General features: G+C 34.4%; 1 pseudogene; it reads left to right on the top strand.

The window, feature by feature from the left end:
• The window catches only part of LOC137633147 (irregular chiasm C-roughest protein-like), a 243,305-nt pseudogene extending 227,597 nt beyond the window's left edge, over positions 1-15,708 (top strand).
• The last annotated feature ends 2,784 nt before the right edge of the window (positions 15,709-18,492 follow it).

Genomic DNA, 18,492 nt, shown 5'->3' on the forward strand with positions numbered 1-18,492 from the left:
GATGAAAATTTATTTTTGCAGGTTTTTGTGTGGCTGGTGCTTATGCAATCCTGCCTCTTTTAGTATCAGTTCTCCAGCCTTTTCTTGGTGATGGTAGTACAATAATCTGCTTCTAAATAGGCTTTTGTTGGTTTTTATTTGGGTACATTGTCTTTCACATCTTGCTTTGCCTAGCAGCTGTAACGACTTTCTTTTCTTCTGATGCTGGTACATTTCTGCCTTCTTTGCTTCAGAAGTAACCACTTCTGTTACTCTGATTATTCTGGACCTCCGTCTCTAGCACTGTTGCTGCTGGTTCACTTTAAGCAATCTATCTATCTTGCTAGCACTGAGACAGCATTTGATAGATTCAGTAGTACCTACCCGTGGCCTATAATCTTATATTTAGGGTAGTTTTGCGTGCACGACTGCCTCTCTCCTTCTGCTGATAGAATTTTTGTGGTAGTCGGCTTTTCAAGACATTTTACCACAAATTACGATGCTATCACTTAAGTTATAGGATCTCCAAAGGAATGACCAGGCTGTTTGAAGTTGTATTTTCTCTAGATAATGCTCTTCACTATGCCTACACTAATGCCCAATAGTATGTCATAATACACATCTGACAATTACACTTATGAGAACAATTAGCCATACTATATTTTACTGTAGTACACTTTCTTAAGTTGTTAGCTATTATAATGTTCAGTTGCTAATTCTGCCTAAATTGTAATGGTTAAAGAGACCATTGATCTGTTGTAAAGATCCCTTCTAGGAGACGGAAGAAGGAAAATTATTCCAGTGTTCTGTAGTCTTAGCTATTCTCAGAGTCAGTTCTTCGCCATTCAACAGTCTTGAGGGTGCACTCAATCAAATTTTTTCCCAGCTAGTTTGCTCCCCTTATTTTTTAGCTAATGTTATGGAGAGAAGAATCAATGGAAGGGCCAAAATTTTCAAATGGCTGATCAAGAGGTTTAGGGTTTTAGATAGATTTTTCCCCCTTCTTTGCTCTTCATTTTCAAACCCTCACTACTATTCTCTCCCTATTGTGTTCATAGTGTTATAATTTTGGTATTTCTTCACGAAAAATTTTCTTTTTGCCGAGAAATTTCCCATTTTGAGGTGTAAAGTTCTGCTTTTCCAACTAATACTAAAGATTACTGGTGTCGCAGCCACCTTTGCTAATACTGCAGTTTATTATGCCACGAGTGCTTTTGCTACACAAGTTATAATTGTTGACTCAACAGCTGTTCTGATGTTGATTAATTTTTGTGTGTCGGTGATACTGGTATAGCAGCCACCTTGTTTTCCCGATGGTGGTTGTATCATAACCACTGTAGAGGTATGGGTACCTCATTCCCTGCTGTTGATAAAGATTGCTATTCTTGATTTCAATCTTTAAATGTACACATTTATCAGCATTATTTGTTCTGAGGAAAATTTTTATGAATTTTGAATTGTCATTCTGATGCAAGTTTTTTTTAAGTTTTTCTTAGTTAATTTTGATAATAGAATATTGTTCCTGGTCTGAATTGAATAGTATATATGGTCAGTGAATAAAGAAAAAAAAAATTGGGCTTTTTTTTTTTTTTTAAACTTGTCTGACATTGCCAAAGTGTACATGTAATACTCATCTGCATCATTTTTATCTATGAAGGTGCAAACCCTAAGGTAGGGTTCTTAACGCATAATTGATGTCAAATGTTTTTTTTTTTAGTGATTCAGTAATTTAATAGTTGTAAAATTATCATTATGAATACTTAAATTTGTCTACCAGGAGTGTTTTTGATATTTTCATGATGTAAGGTGATCATGAAGTAGTTAATTTGCAACAAGTTGTTTATTTTTTATTTAATTATTAAGTTTATCTGTATCATTGGCCCAAAGAAGGGTTCTTAGTTCATTATTTCAAGATAGGTTAGTGTTATATAATGTTGAAATTTCCGTGATCAATATTTTCTATTCAATAGGTGTTTTGAGTCAACCTTCATTGGTTTGTTGGATGAACTGCTGCTGCTACCACTATGTCTTCTTAGTGGCCCTAGCCCTAGCTTTGTCTCTAGTGTCTCGAGTTCCAGCTATCTCGGCTGCTACTACATTTTCATTTGGTCTCTAGTTTGTAGAGTTCCAGCTCCTATCACTGTTACTCCTACATTTCATTTTGTAGCTGGTGCATTGTTTGCCACCTGGGAGAAAAACACTAAAAATCCTGCTTGTACACCTGATTTTCAATTTCCGATAATGGTGTATGTTAAGATGTCGTTGCTTCTCTTTACTTATTTTGCTGTTGGCTGAATTGATGCAGCTGTCAATGGTCAGTTTAGACTTCACGACCTTAACTGTTCATTTCTGATATTTGCTGTGGTGTTTCAGCTGCCTTATGTGATCAAAGATGATATTGTTTCTCCTAATGGAAGTGATTCTATTTCATGCACTACTGTGTACACATGCTATAGATTTGGGATTTTTGCAACTGTTATTTGCAACTGTTATTTCATCTACTACTACAATGGTACATACCAGCCTCTTGCATTATCTGGCATTCTTGCCAACATCCACTAACGTGGTTCTGCTTTATCTAATTTTGTTGCAAACATACTGATGCAGATTATATATCTACTAGTTGCCTTTTTCTATGACATGCCAGCACCATTATCATCAATTGACCTTCACTTCTATTGCAACTGGTACATATTGTGAAAGCAGTCACCATTTTGGTTAATTTCGCTAAGTGGAGGAAGCATCATCTCCTGTCTTAAGTGTACAAATATTTTAGCTTAAGAACTTCTTAGGCTACTTCCACAACCATTACTGTTCGTTTGTTCCATTATCTGGTGAAACATATTGGTTGTGTGATACAAGTATTTGAAAATCCTAGTGGATTTTATTCAGTATAGAGCACCGTGTAAAAACTGGAAAGGGTTAAGGCATATGTAGACTTCAATCCCCCGGTATTCACACAATGTGGAATTTTTCTCTATGATCATTCTACTAATCCATCAGATATTTAATCATCATATCTGAAAATTGGGATATATACAGTATCTATTTTCAGAATTCTTTGGTCGGCCTTCATAATTTTGTTTAAAGTTTGTTACTACAAAAGGAAGGGTTCTCCTTCCTCTTAATGCTTTGAAATATTTAAGTAATAATTATTTATATATATACAGTACAAGAGTGCCATTATAACATAATATCTTGCAAGTAAAAAAAAAAATTAAATTTTCTTTACTAATGTGTGGTATTTAAAGTAATCATGGTTTTTATTATACTATATTATTCAAGGTTACACTTCCCATCAAATTATATTGTGAAATAATTTCAGAATAAGTATTTTGGCTATATTAAAATTATTTAATCTGATGCATAGAGAATTAACTCATCCCTGCATCACGGGCAGACAAAATATAGTTACCTTACTATTTAAATTTTTTATTATTTGGAAATAAAAGTAATTTCAAATTAATTTGTTCTAATGGTATTTTAATTTGAAACTAGAATCTTTTCTATGCTATTTTTTTTTTAACCTATCAAGCTTTTTAGTACATTTTTAAAAACTTGACTGAGAATAATCATCATCTTATATGGTTTGTAATTCATGTTTGACATCAAAGTTTTTTAAATATAAAAGTTTGATAATTTGACTTTGAGAAAAATTAGATGGCATAGATAAAATTTGCATTACTACTGTTGTGCTCGTGTTTTTCAATTCGTATATTTTCTTTTTAAAAAATTTGAAATTGGAACTGGATCTTCAGAATAACTGCCAAGCATCAAAATTCTGAAAAATGCCCTAGAACAAATAACGGGAACTGAACAAAAGTTGCACGTTTTTAACATTAAAAATTCAGAAAATGTATGCGAGATTGAAAGGATTCAAAAGTTCATGATTAAAGCTCGTCAATCTCATGCCAAACTATCTATGACAGTTTCATCATATATGGCACTATTGAAAGCTGAACAGAACTAATGTGAAAACTGTAATGACTAGCAGCAATGGATGTTATGGAATTATTTAATACTGGAGTAATATCGCACTTAAAAACACACATTACAAGATCCTTGACTTTCCAGTAAACTACGGCCTTTTATTTCTCTTCTGGTCAACAAACTGCCGTGTCTCTTCACAACTAGGCTTCGAACTCCAGTCTCCTCCACTTTGCAGGAAAACTGCAGTCACAGTAGAGCTAGCAAATGGAAGTCTTTTCTCGACCTCCCAGCAAACTGCAGTCTCGCTCCCAGCAAATGGCATTCTCTCTCCTTGACCTGCCAGGAAATGGCTCTCTCTCTTCAGGATGTCCCAGCAAATGGCAGATTCTCTCCTTGACCTGCCAGCAAACTCCCGTCTCCCCTTATTTGAACAGCAAACTACTGTCTCTCTCTCTCCAAGTCGGCAACCTGCTGTTATTCCAACCAGTCAGCAAAAATAGTCTCTCTCCTCAACCAGGAAGCAAACGGCAGTTTTACTCCTTCCTCAACTGGGTAGCAAGCTGCAGTTTCTCCTCGACTGGGCTAGAAATGTAGTCTCTTTCCTTGACTGGGCTGCAAATTGCAATCTCTCTCCTCAATTGGACAGCAAAATTACCTACTTTAGTCTCTCCTTAATGAAGCAGAAAAGCAGGTGTCTTTGCTGACTCCTTGCTTTGACAGTAAACTGACATCTCTCAATACAGCAAAAACTGTTTTCTTCCACTTGGCCTCATATATTTAGCTGTCTTGCCTCCACTAGGCAGTGAACTACAACCTCTAGTTAACTTGATGGATTTTGGATCTTGAGAATTAACCTGGTAGACATGTCTCTGAAATTAACAGCACAAAACAGGTTAAGAATTCCCAGAAGACACATACATACATATAATGACTTCTATGAAAAGCTATTCAAATCAGAATTAAAATTTCCACGTAAACACCAGCAAGTTCTACCTAATTTTAACATTTAACCTCAGCTGAGCTACAATAGTAATTCAACAAAGTTAGATTGAATCTAGAACTCAGATAAACTACGTGACAAACTTGCAGCAAATTGCAATAACGAAGTTGAACTGGAAGCAGAACAGAACAGATAAAAATTCTGGAAACCATTTATAATCTACTGTCTGGTTAGTATACTAAGAGCAATTTATAGTTTTCCTTATCTATCTCTATTGCATTATCTCAAATTCTTGTTGCACAGTCTTCTTTGTTAGATTTTCAAGTCTGCTGGCCATTTTTTTCTAAAAATCTTTTATCCACCACTGGCTCTGTTTCTCAATACCAGGGAATTTGTCTACATCAGTGGAGAATTTTTCTTGGTTCTATCGATGTTGTATAAGAGCTACTACCTGTGAGACATTGTTAAAGATATGGTAGGCAAAGGTGCAGAAAATTCTATTAATGACAAAATTACTCTCCTTAAATTGGTTCAATTGTTTTCTTTAATTTGGGATGTTTGCAGCCATGAAACCTCCTTTTGCTACCATAATAGAGAATGTAGCTGTACAGTGATTTTATTGCATTTTTTGTCCTTGTTTGTGTCCATCTGTTCCCAATAAATGCAGGTAAAGTTTCAAGTATTCTACTGCCAATAGGTATCTTACACTTTTCTATAAATATATTCCACATTCTTTCCAACCCTTAATTGGTATCTTTTCTTGTATTTGCATGGCTCTCAGCTTTGTTGAAGGCGTTTTGAAACTGCAGCTGCTGCCATATGCTATTGCTCTTAGTGGAGTAACTACAGTTTTACTACACATATGGGATGGGTGACCTATGTCTTTGCCTCTCTATGAATGATAATCGACTTTTTTCTTAGGGTTTTAGTAGTTTAGTGTATCCAGTTCCAGTTCCTTCTTATCTGCAGAGGTTCCAATAGCCCTATTGCGGCTTTGTACACTGTCCACCCTGTCAGTTGTACTTGTGTTTTCCTGTCTGAAGCTGTAGGTTTGGGAGTGCTGCTGCTGAATGTAATAGTGCCATTGCCTTTGTTTGATGTATTGAGTGTGCTCCACACTAAAGCTGGCATATGTAGATTCTGATCTTTTTGACCAAAAGTACTATAATCACTGAATATGCAAAATTATTGCACTTGCTAATTGCTTGTGCGGTCTGTTTTTATCCGTTATTGACCCCAGTACTATAACGGAAGCCTTTCTACTACCATGAGAGTTTAATATTCTGCTACAGTACTTGCACAGATCGTTTTCTACTGTAGTGCCATTTCCTCTTTCCAACAAGATTAAGCAGTAATGCATGAACATGCACAATCATTAAATTTTACGTTGTAGCAACATTGAAACTGCAACCCCACAGTGCTAGCTGGTAGCAGAGTTTATTGCTGTCTGCCTTTCTTTTAAAGTTCTTACTTCTCGCTATTGTTGTTACCACTTTGTTGTATTGTATTCCAGCTTTATCTAGTAAATACTGTATTGCAGTATTTATGGCACTGTCAATTCTGTACTATTCCTGCTGCTGCGATCATCAACACCAATCTCTAGTCTGCTGCTCCAGCAGCAGGGGTTTCTTCTGCATCAATTGCTGATGCACATACTGCTTATTTACCTTGTCGGTAATGTCATTTATTGCTTTACACTGTATATGCCTTTTATCTTTTCCTCCTATGCTGATTTTTTACTTTTGCTGATTTGGTTGTTACTCTAGGTTTTGCTATTTTTGTTGAGGGAGTGGCTATACAGACTCCGAAACAAAACAAGCCTTTGCTTATACTAGGTTATGGGGGTTTCTGCTTTGTTTCATTACTTACACACTCATTCTAAGTTCCATTAGTCATGATTGTAGACTAGTAACAAAGGTCAACAGTAAAATAGATTAAAAAAAAGAAAGAATTACTCTTTTTCCAGCCATTGAAGGTGTGTGACTTAGTCGCTAATCACCATTTGTTCAAAATGTTAAAAATATTTGTTTCCAAAAAATAAAATACACATTATATTTAATTTCTATTTGAGTAATAATTGATGTAACTATACTGATTGTGAAAAACAATGACAAAAATCCATATTAATTTACCAAATTATCAAAGTTTAGTGAAATGTATGTCACCATCGACATTACAAATACACAAAATAAAGTTTCTTACCTTTTCGATGAGTTTTGCTGAACATAACGTCTGGTTTTAAATTACAGTCTTACTGATTGTGTTGTTTCTAAAATGTTAAAATACTGTACATCTTCAAAATATGTAGTCACATTTCAAGATGGATTTGAAATGTTTAAGAGGTATGGGGGGAGATTCCATCAAGAACAAAATTCACCCTGAAATCCGTGTGATAAAAGAATTAGTCAACTTAATAAGTGAAGTATTGTCTAGTTTTACAGGACAAGAAAGCCATTGCAAATATTAAAGACAAAATATGATTCCCGTACTAAATTTTACCTGATGTTTTTGTACAATCTATTTTGATTCACATACTGAATAAAATGAGCAAGTAAATAATGTATACTTATCCTTATTAACAACAACATTCAAAGCACATGGGCATGTTATTTTTCAAAAGTTGAGTTTACTCAGAAATTGACTATTAACAAACAGTAGAGTTACGGTAGCAAGTTTTACTTTTAATGTAAGCTGCCACCTGTTATTAATACGAATAAAATAGAAATGTCTTGTTATGGCTTTGACAAGTTCTGCCTGCTCACTTATATATGTAGTAGTAGCTAATCAAGAATTGTACTATATAAATTGCTGCTGTTACCATATAGTATGATATCTACCATCCATTTTTTTTATCTACAAGATGTTAGCATTATGAAATCTAAAATAATTAAACATTTATAAAACTAAAGTAAAAATCAGTTTTAACTACAGTATGTTATTAATTAAATAACGCCAAAACAGTAGTTCAGCACATCTATGTACAGCCTTTCAGGTTAGAGGAGCAGTAAATTGCAAGCGAAGAAAGCCATGGTTCAGCAAAAATCAGTTTGAACTAAGTGATTAATCGGATAATTAAAAATAATTCGCTTGTAGTGAAACATAGTAGGGCACAAATAGTATGATAGATATCATATTGTACAGTAGCACCAAATTTCCAATCCATGAACTCTCTAAAAAGTTAAATTATGTTCATCATATTTATACTATTATTAGTGCCATATTAACAACAATAATACTGTATACTGTAGTAAATGAAAATGTGCATTTTAATCTAGTATCTTTCACCTGTAAGCTAAAATAACTTTTGTTTCTATCACAGGCTCACCATTACCAGAGAAATCTCCTGGTGGCACTCTAGTTTCGGGTCCTCCTGTTGTCAACATGTATGAAGCGCCTTCAGACACTAATCTCTCCAATGATCTCTCTCTCACACCAACTCATCGCATGTATCACCAGCTGACCCCAACACCTGACGAAAATGTTCGTGCTGCCCATACGCTGAACACTTTGCTGGTCGACTCTCCCCATAAATCTATTCCAGAACCTGTAAGTAAAATTAAGTATCATTCTCCAATTAACACTACAAGTTTATATCATTACTTCATTGTACAATTGTAAACTTGGTTATCTCCCAATAAAACTATCAATATCACAGGCGGCACTAGGGGTAAGCTCTGTTTATTTATAACAACTAATGAATAGACTATAAAGCACCAGTTGTTGTTATGGATATCGACCTGTCTGTAGAAACTTGTAAATTCATCACACAAAATATATTTCTCCCAACTAAGATGTTTTTGACACCAAGTCTTTTTAGTCTCTTATTGACAAGAGTTTTTTTTATTTTGCTTTGCAGGAAAGTAATGGTGTCACAGCTCTCACATTCCTTGAATATGCAGGCGGGAGAGAGTATACAGCACTTCCCAATGGGCGCCGAGCTTCAGTTAATGACTTGGGCCCTACCATCAATGCCATTATTCCAACAACAGGATCGCCTAACACGACCACAGACTTCTGCACAATCAGGAGAGGAACCAGAGCAATTGACCTTGGTGGTAAGAACGGAAGACCTTTGATGAACAACTATGCGGACATCCCAACAATTCCACCCATTTTGCCCCACAATGGTACAGCTCATCCACCGAATCCTAGACACTCTACTTACTCATTGACGAGTAAAGGTAACTTCGGATCCCCACCACCACCTCCGTATTCAAGAGGAACTAAACTAGGGTCTCCAAGAGGGTCCTCCTCCCCTACAGGATCAGCTACCCCTACAATTGCCAGTTCTGGGGTCCACACAGATGATGGGACTTCTCCTGAGGCAAAGTACATTTTCTCCCCTGAGGCAATGATGAAACCTGGCACGCTTGTGTGACCCCCATTCAAAAGCCAGGCCTTAGATCCTCTGTAGTTGTGATTTTAACATTTTACAAAACTAAAAACTAAGCTGTGAAATTAGTCTTAATTGATCAGATATTACATCTTTGCTTTCGAGTACTTAGTCATCGAAAGTAATCCCAATTAAAGCAGGTGACAACATAGCCTGTTTTAAATAGAATTTGTACACTGAAAATGATCGGATGGAAACACGAAAATTGACAGGAGCTAGTAGTCATGAATACCGAACATTTTCCAGCTTCTACGTTCTTTGGGAGTTGTAATTTAAACATTTCCATGGTGAAATTAAAGTGTCGTGTGTATCGTTTATCATTCTGTGAAATTTTTTTTTACACTCTTGTTCTAAAGAGTGGTGCTGTCTCTAGAGAAAAATGTAAACCATTAGAAAAATAAAGGTTACCAGGCACTACTGCATTGCTTGATCACACACAATATAAGTATTTGCTGAGGTTGTTCATCGAAACAATGAAAACTTGAATATATATAAAACATAATCTCGGTCTTCCTCTTGTAAGATTCTCGTAGACTCTTCAACACTTCTCACTGCAGCTGAATTTATACAGGTAAATATCTGACTGTTTTGTTATACAGCATATAAGTAATGAAATTAAAAAATAAGGAAAAATTTATTATCATTAAGAAATATGATGATGTACTGTACATCTACTTAATTACTGTCCATATCCCCACCAAGAGTGCCAATAGGTACAGTTTTATGTCTGAACAAAATAATTTTTTTCGGCTGACAGTTTAGGATGCATACATTTTTTTTCCAACTATTATTATCAAATTCTTAGTAATTATTAGCATATTCTTTAGTTATTAATATCTGCGATATTATATCAGCTATTCCCTGGGCTTCTCTATAGTTGATCTTGCTGCTGCCATATCAATTGATTTTCTAACTGATTGTACCCTATCCTTCTCATCATATGTCCCTACCATCTGAACCATTTTAGTTCACTGCCTTTAATCCAGCTTCTGGACTAACATTTTCCCCCAATTTTGGAAATTCATACCCCACACCATACTTAAGCCATGAATCTTTAAATAAGGTCGCTCTTCATCAAGATCTCTTTAATTGATCTTTTATGAATGTCCATACTTCTGCTGCATAGAGCTATACAGGCCTTATCCATCTATCTTAAGCCTTTGCTTTCTACTGGTGAAAATCTTTATTACCAGTAGTATAGCGATTTCTCATTTAAATCATGTGCCGTTGCCGCACTATTGGGTGTATTTAGTGCCATATTTTCACCTCATGCAGTGTGCACTGTAGGTTGACCCAATTTCCAACTGCCTTTCTTCCTTTTTGCTGCTCAAGTTATATTTATGTCTATTTCATAGTAAACCGAAATATTTATCCTCGGTTGTTTCCCAGCCTTTAAATGGCCACTCCAGTACATGCCATACAATCCATATTCAATTAAGTCACTCTACTGTTCGTTTATCCAAGGTAACAAATTTCCACCTCTTAAGACCAACTCTTCTAACGGTTTTCGATTCCATTTTCTGTTATAATGATACTTTCCTCAATCCTTTTCTATCTTTTCCAGTTTGTTTTTATCTTCCACTATTGAATTACCTTGCTGTTTTCTTTATTACGTCAGGCATTATTTTTCTTTGATGTCCATATTTTTTTTATCATGACGAAATCAATCGGGTTCAGTTTCCTCACTCCTTTATTTTATGATTTCTTCTATCCTCCTCTCCTCCTAAGCCTGTTGACACAAAAGGCCTCGGTTAGATTTCGCCAGTCGTCTCTCTACCTTCAAGTTTTAAATCAATACTTCTCCTTTCATCATCATCTACTTATGCTTCATAGTCCTCAGCCATTTAGGCCTGGGTTTTCCAACTCTTCTAGTGCTTGTGGAGCCCAGTTGAAAGCGGTGAACTAATCTCGTTTTCCAAAGAGTGCGAAGATCATGTCCAAACTATCTTCATCTATCCCTCGTCATGATCTCATCCATATATGGCACTCGAGTAATCTCTTAGCCAAATATTTTTCTGAGGACTTTGTTCTCAAATACACAAAATCTGTGGGATAATTTTTCATTCATACCACGACTTATGTCCGTACAGTAACACCGATCTCACTAAACTGATATAATAGCCCGATTTTTATATGTAATTTCAGACTATTTGATTTTCAAATTTTACATAACCTAGCCATTCTGATTTGCTTTTTTAGTCTTTCATTAAACTCCAATTCTAAATAATTCCACCTCATTAATAATTTCTCCTTCCAATGATATTTCATCTTCCATTGCATAATCCGTTCTCATCATCTTTGTCTGTCTTCTATTTTTACCTTGAGCCAACCTCATGTGATATTTCATCATTCATTCTGGTAAGCAAGCTATGCAAGTCCTGTGGCGTTTTGCTAATAATAACAGCGTCATCAGCATACTCTGGGTCCGCTAATTTCCTGTTACCAATCCAGTCCAATATTCCCTTTCCTCTATGGGCTTCCCTAAACCTAAGTTCAGGCAATTAAATCTTTGCTTTCCCTCTAATTTTTCTTTCAAATGCTTATATCTTTCCATAAAATCCCCAAAAATGCTCTTTGTTCCTGCCTTTTAGATGTATTAGTATTCCAATATGATTGGGGCACTTTAGCCATTGTATCTGACAGCCTTTTACCTAAGTCCAGGTTTTTCTAAACCAGACATTTTTATTAAAAATAGTGAGTTTTCGTTTTTTGTGTATACAGCAATTCACTATTTTTCCCGCTACACTATATTAACATAACTAAGCTCCACATAACCGCTAAACCATTTCGATGTTTTTTTTTTTCTCTTTACAGAACGTGCGCCTAAACTAGGGCCTTCCCTTTGCCCTCCTCCCTGAAACAAGAATAATAACGCTATCTGTAATAATGATATACCGGGAAGACCCCTGAAGTCTACCTCGAGCAAGTCGTAAGAACAAAGAAAGGGTTAGTAAGCGCAAATGACTCTCTGTTGACCTTGCAAACCTCTTTTTGTTGTGGGGCCTTTGTTGCCAACAGTGATATACAGGAAGCTTTTGTTCACACCAGTTATATTTTTGCTCTCTAGTTCCTTCTTTAAAGGTTTTCAGTATTTTTTTTTCTCAATTTCTTTCGTTGCTTTTCCCCGGATCTATTTATTCCTCTGTTCGCTCTTTGCTTATTTTGTATTTCCAGGTAATTTTCTTTTTATGAATTTCCGTTTTCATATGAATTTAAAACAGTTGAAGCTTCTTTGTAATTTTTAATTGCAATCTACCGAATCACGTTTCGTTTTGTTTACTGCTTATTCCTTTCGCCTTTTCATTCAATTTTGTAGATCTATTCTTTAGTGTTGTATTTTATTGAACATTTTCAGAAATTCTGATATGATTAACTAACTTACTAGCATTTATGTGTAGAAGATTTTAACGTTAAGGTTTAGCTTTAATTTCTTGTGCCCATGTATGTAGGAAACACTAATATTTTACAAATATATTTTTGCTATACAGCAATCAGCGATTCTGCTGGACATTACCGGTATATAGAAACTGTTTTTGATGGTTTAATAATATCGGATATAGAAACTTCACATTTAGCTGTACCTTAGCTTTATATACCTTATAATGGTGTATTGGTCATATATACTTCCGAAATATTTAGGTGCATTGTATAACAGTATATTAAAAGATATTCCGTTCATGACATACTATCAAATTTGATTTTTGCCATAATGGCAGATAATTTTTTTTTTTTTTTTAAATTTTACTGCGAAGTTTAGAATTACGTTCGGCGATGCCCCATATATAAAATTCACCCTTAATCTGACTTATCTCTAGGCAAACACTTATCAGGCTGATTGACAGAACCCATTTCCGTATCTAGGTTGTATTGTAGTCTATTCACATAAAAATGAAATAGGATCTCTGAGGACCTTCCGTTTCACTCTCAATTCCACATAAAGATTATCGGCGAGTTTGGATCAATGAATGATTTGAAGTTTTCTGGCATCCTGAAATCGAAGGTCATTGACGCCGATATCATTGATTATAAATAAAGAATAAAAGAATATTTAATTAAAGCCATAAGAGCAAATATGTCATTATAAAAGTTAAATAGCTTTCAGAAAAACTGCTTCAGAAATTCTTAAAAAGATGCCGTTAGTATTTTACGACACATGTTCGAGAAGTTTGTTGCTCTAGACTTGTTATATGAGAGGTGTATTGACTGCCTTGCCTAGCGGGAGGTAGGCTATAGCTAAAAAAGCCTAACTTTCGTTTACAGTATTTATCAAATGAAAAATCCAAACAATGCTAAATGTTACGTAACATCCGGAATTACTTGTATTAGTTAACATATAAGTCTAATATAAAAAAAAATTCCAATAACTGCCTAATGTATTGACTTCAAAAACAAACATCAAAGAAAATTATATTTACTGGGAATCATAGAGAATGTTTATGAAAACAATGATCCAACAAATGAATGCATTACCATTAAAATTTTAAGCTGAATCATGGCATATTTAAAATAACTGTTTACAAGTTTAAGGAAGCCTTCCTATCGGGTATGAATGTCATTTATATATAAATCTTGAAAACTAATAACTAAATATTTAATGTTAAAAAATCAAAAGCTAAGTTTTATAATAATCGGTGAAAGATATATAAAACAGATGCGAATGGCACTGTCAGTTCTCTGAGGTTTCAATGTATCTTAAGACAACTCAGCTGATTGAAAAGAGTGAAATTCCTATGAGGTATCTAAGTTTTAGTTCCAATTTTCTCTGAAGAGATGATTGTCAGAAATTCAGCCCAAGCTTGACCCCGACACCGTAGTGGCTAACTACACCTGTAACCTCCACAATAAACAATTTAAACTCGCTGCCCAAGCCGGTACTGCTGCCCATGCGAATGCGAGGCTTAACATGTTATACATACGCAGTACTAGCCACAAGGTTGTGTAATGTAATGTGTGGAATTCGAACCACATGGCTAATTATATGGCTTTGGGAGGTCATTTGTTGCTAAGGTGCAACCGAGAGAAATCTCACTTTATGAAGAGAAATTTAAATATGAATGTACACAAATAAGATGAAAGAGAGGAAGCGGAAACATAAAAATTAGAACACTATTATGAGCAGATACAGGTGAAAGGATTATAGCCAATACTTATGTAATACCAACAATGCACTGCATTGGGACGAGTGACTGCGCTACATCCCCCCCCCCCCCCCCCACACACACACCTCTATAAGAGTAGTGTAAAGAGTTTTGTACAGATTGCGGTTGAAATATTCAGAGGGATATTCGATAGGATTCTACGCAAATCCCATTATTTCAGGGGAGAAAATCACGCATACAGTATAATCTTATAAAACGTAGAATTAACTTGGATTTTTTTTTTCTTTTTTGTTACTTTTGCAGAAGAGGCACTGATGAGTGTGGATGAAATCACATTCTTTTAGTAATAAAATGTGTACCATGTATACAGCGCAAGGTGCTTTGAAATTTGTTTGAAGTACATTATATTTTGCAGGTTCGGAAAATGTGTGAACGAAAAGGTTGATTGTACATATATAATTACTTTGAAAATATCGAGATACACCGAGTGAAAAGGAAAGGATTAATAATGTACTGTTAATCTGACTAATATGAGATAGTTGATATAGCCTAATGTGTAGAATTGCTAAAAACACGCTAAAAGAATGTCAAGACAGCAAATAATTGTGAAATAGATAACGTAGAGGAACGGTGATCGAAAATGTTTGATAATGAGCAGAGAATGTTGCCTGGGATTGGAAAAATTAGGGGATGGAAAAGCTTAAAATGGAACATGGAAAACCATAGAAATGTGCGAAAATATGGGAGGTAGAAACTACCACTTTTTTGTCGAAATAATTGCTATATAATTACTTTTTTAAAAATGAATGTATAAGGTTTTAAATTATCACTGTAAAAAATATATACTGTAGTATTCACACAAGATTTTTCATGCTGCACTAACTTGAATGCCATTTAAATTATATTAGTTTTATTACTACTTTTATAATCGACGGACCTTTGTCATACAGGAAATATAATTAAATTTAATATCAATAGAATATTTGATTTTAGATAAATTTCCTTTGGATATTTTTTTTACTGATTATGGGTGTTGGTTTGAAATTTTTTATTAATGTAACTATTCTATTAAATTTTAGATTATAGAGCAATTATAATGCTATTATTAATTTTAAATAACTGTTCTTTTTCAGCTCAAGCAGGTGCTCCAATCAAATCTGCCTAAAGTCATTTTGCCTCGCCTGGTCACCGATGAACTAAAGATGATGATGAAGAGTCAGAAAAGTAAAGGAGAAGATAATTGGGAAGATGAGAGAATGATCTTTTTATGACCAAGAGATGTTATACAAGTTCCATTTAGAGTTTTGTATCTTCCAAAAGGATCTTAATTATTACACCCAAAATAAAGATCATTTACCGATTGTTAATGTGTGTACAGCCTCCTCTTTTTTTTTTCCTCCCTAAATACAAACGTTTCTCTACAGAGCTATAAGATAACTGTAGGTATTTTTTCACTCGTGAATTGCTGTAAGTTTAATGATTTTTTTATCATAAGGTGATAAAAGTAGATTGAATTATAACTTAATATATATTAAGTATGTGCTCCCTCGATAGGAAGTCAATCATTTATACTAAAAATAGGTTTAAATTTTTTAGTGCCTAACGTGTTCCTACTTCTGTTCAATACATCCTTCATATCCTTAAGGTATTATATCTTTAATATGCTTCTTTGGCACAGGTTTCACAAATGCGAAATTGTTCTAAATAATCGGCAATGGCGAAACTCGTACAATTTTAAATTGCATTTGGATCAAATTTTTATCTTCTCCTCTATTTAATTGGTTCAAGTAAATTAAAGAGGTTTAGGATGACATACTTTTTTCAATGTCCTCTAATTTGTCAGATATCCGTAATCTGAAGTATTACATTATTGTTAATTTTGAAGTAATTACCATGAACTAATTCCTAAGTCTTGCTAGCTTTTCCGTAAACCACTAGAACTTTCTTATATTTTTCAACTACATTTCCTCCTCACACTAAAGTAAAGAATAGTTAATAATTCAATACTGATGAATGATATCGAAAGCAAATGAAAACATATCCAAGTGAAGTTTTGTTATCGGCTAATGTATAACGGCACCTGGATTGCCATCTACCTGGCAATTTTATTTCATTTTAGGGCAATTCCCCCTTCTGTGTCCCCTCGCGGGTTGGGAATTCAATTTTGATGTTATTCCGCAAAATTGTGGAAAGCAATTTTTTTTTCTTTTTGAGGTGGCAGATTTTAAAAAGGTTTCCAACGATTTCAGTGAAAACATTTTTTATTTCCTTTCTTTAAATTGCAATTATATTAATACTTGCAGTCCATGTCGTCAGACGCTGTGATAAAATTCTTTATTGTAATAAATAATTCAACGTTTTAATAAACAGCTTTAAAATCTATCTGCATAGTTCAAGTAGTCGATATAAAAACTGTAAAAATCAGTTTGAAAAGTCTTACGTATAATAGTTTTCGAAATGGTGAAAATAAACGTTTTGATAAACATCAACCTTAAAATCTATCCGAATAGTTCTAGTCGTCGATATAAAAACTGTGAAATCATTTGGAAACATCTTACGTATAATAATTTTCGAAATGGTGAAAATAATTCAAGTTGTTATTCGAGGATAATCGGTTTTCTTGGCCATATTCAATTCTCGCTATTCCAGGTGACATGCAATCTTTCCTAAATTGTGTTTGATAACCATACTACATATCATTACATTATCAACCTTAATGAACTAAAACATATCAGTTATTTAGTTGAATAAGGAAAACTCGAATTCTGAATTATAAGCATAAATGTCCCTTTTCCAAAGATATAAGAAATTCCTTGGTTATACCGGTTATAATCTTAGCATCGCATAAATCGTATAACAATTTCGAAAGGGAATTCGTTTCGACCTTCAGAATGACAAACCCTCTTGTTATCTATGTCATTACAGTGAATTCAGAGCCATTGTTTTGTTTGTTTTATAGGTTTTCAAAAGCGAACTTCTTCGAAAACATTGTCAAAAACACAGACAAGATTTCTCATGGAATAGTAATCATCTGTCATTACGAGTACCAAATATGAGAATCATTATTATCCTTTTTTCATTCCCATTATTTTTTTTTTTTTATTTCAGATGCTCGCTGTTATTTCTGCCTTAAAGTATAGTTAACGTAAAAGAGAAGAGTAGGTTGTTGTTTGAGAAATGAAAGGGGGTCTCTTGTTATTCAACATGTAGCTTAACGTTCCAATGATTTCGCTGTTGTATTTTCTGAAGCTTGGGTGGTTATGTATAAGAGACAGTCAGGGATATATATACATATATCAGTTTTTTCCTAGGTAATGTACATTTAACACTAATGTTCGTTCTAATTTTAGAAGATGTCTTTTTTTAGAACAGACCTGGCATTCAAAAAAAAATATAATATTAATGATGTCCAAAGGTCGCTTGTACTGTGAGGATCAGGACTTCAAATAACATGTTATTAAAAAAATGCTGAATTTTGTTTTGTGTATATATTGTACAGGCTTCATTATTTTTTAAATAAATCTTTTCGTACTATGTTTTGTCTTCATTACTCACACCACAGCCCCACAAAGTTAATTGGTTACCAGGCTAATGAGCATATTGTGGACAGGTGATCTGAACGGACATCCAACGTTGTTTCTGACGTTACTAATTTAAGTGACGGACGCCAAGTTAATAAGTAATTTGCCCCAGACGGACTGTGTGGAATTAGAGCTAATGTTTCTGGGTAGGCTACGTGATGGATGAGTTTAATTAATTTGCTGCTTCAAAAGCACTCCTATCATATTTCTGCATCGGTTTTAATCGTTACGTGAAAATTTTTCTTTTAAATTTACCCTATTACGAGACCAAAAAATAACATAAGAGAATATGATCACGATAAATACTAATGATTGTTGTATAAAAATTAACTGTTCATGGTTGTCCTTGAATAATTTAGGACCAAACCAAGAAAAAACTAGATGTTTTAATAACCAACCTGTAACCAAGAGGCCTAAGTCTCTTGACTCAGGAGTCATCGAGTCGGAAGTTCGAACTTCGCTCGCAGCTCGAAAGAGTTTTCGCTAGTGATCACAATCTCACCATCCTTTTGAGGATGGTGTTTGGAGAGCATATTCCTAGCTATCAGCGGCCACTGCCTGGTCCTCCAT

The sequence above is a fragment of the Palaemon carinicauda genome, chromosome 42, assembly GCF_036898095.1.
Source record: "Palaemon carinicauda isolate YSFRI2023 chromosome 42, ASM3689809v2, whole genome shotgun sequence".
NCBI classification, from domain to species: domain Eukaryota; kingdom Metazoa; phylum Arthropoda; class Malacostraca; order Decapoda; family Palaemonidae; genus Palaemon; species Palaemon carinicauda.